Here is a 951-nt window from a genome sequence, read left to right as displayed (position 1 = left end):
AAGGAGGGGTGAAGTAAGAGAGAGAAACCTAAGGGGTATCTTCAGCCAATTGCGGTGCGGTCTTCTTAGAAGTTCAAAAATCTTGGATGATGGCTTGTCCATCTCGATTGACTGCCCCATTTGCCTTGTTTGCGGGCATCGTGCATCTTCTTGAGCTCGCTTCCTTTGAGTTTGAGTTGATTTGTTGTCAATTCCTTGGAAATCCGGAACTTTGTTCCCTTGAGGAAACATGATTGGCATAATAGCTTCAGATTCTCCTCTTTGTCCTTGAGGGTAAGGGTGCATTGCCCGGGTGGCAGGCGCCTATTCGTATCATTGATCCAGGAGACTGCGCTGGGCTCGATACTGACTGGTTGAAGTATTTCATTAAGCTTGATAATTGTTCCTTAAAGAGTGTCCTCGTCGGTACACCAAGGTGATGGGAGCCCCCCAATCCTAACCTTAAGGCCGAGGGATTCCCGCAATTGACGTTCCATAAGGGCTGCTTGTAGCTCGTTGTCGATCCTCTTTGTGATGGTAGGTGTAACTTCATATACTTGTTTTTGGACCAATGTGACAAACTCGATAAGGGAGGCTTCAACTTTTGCAAGAAAAGCTTGACTTTCTATTTCCTATGCGTTCTCAAGCTTTTGCAAGTGTTGCTTGAGAGCCACATTTTTTGCCATGAGCTCATGGATTTGGGCCTCAAGGGCCGAGATCCGTGCTTCTTGACGGGCAACATGATCCTTCTTGGGTGCGGCTGTCACGGCAAGAAAGCTCTTTTGTGGGTGAGGAGCTGGTGTGCTAGGGGCGGACATGGCATTAGGTTAAGAAAATCGTTGGCAGCCAATCACTTCGAGAAAGACCAGCAAGTTTGTGTGAACCGCCTCCTGTGGGCCTGCCAAAATGACGAAGCCAGTGAACATCTCTATGATGTGCACCACAGAAACCTCGACAATCTGACTGTGCCGA

The sequence above is a fragment of the Adiantum capillus-veneris genome, chromosome 15 (assembly GCF_014529385.1).
Source record: "Adiantum capillus-veneris isolate H3 chromosome 15, ASM1452938v2, whole genome shotgun sequence".
In the NCBI taxonomy this organism is placed as follows: Eukaryota; Viridiplantae; Streptophyta; class Polypodiopsida; order Polypodiales; family Pteridaceae; genus Adiantum; species Adiantum capillus-veneris.
The sequence above is the reverse complement of the archived record's forward strand: the minus strand, read 5'-3'. Positions refer to the sequence as shown.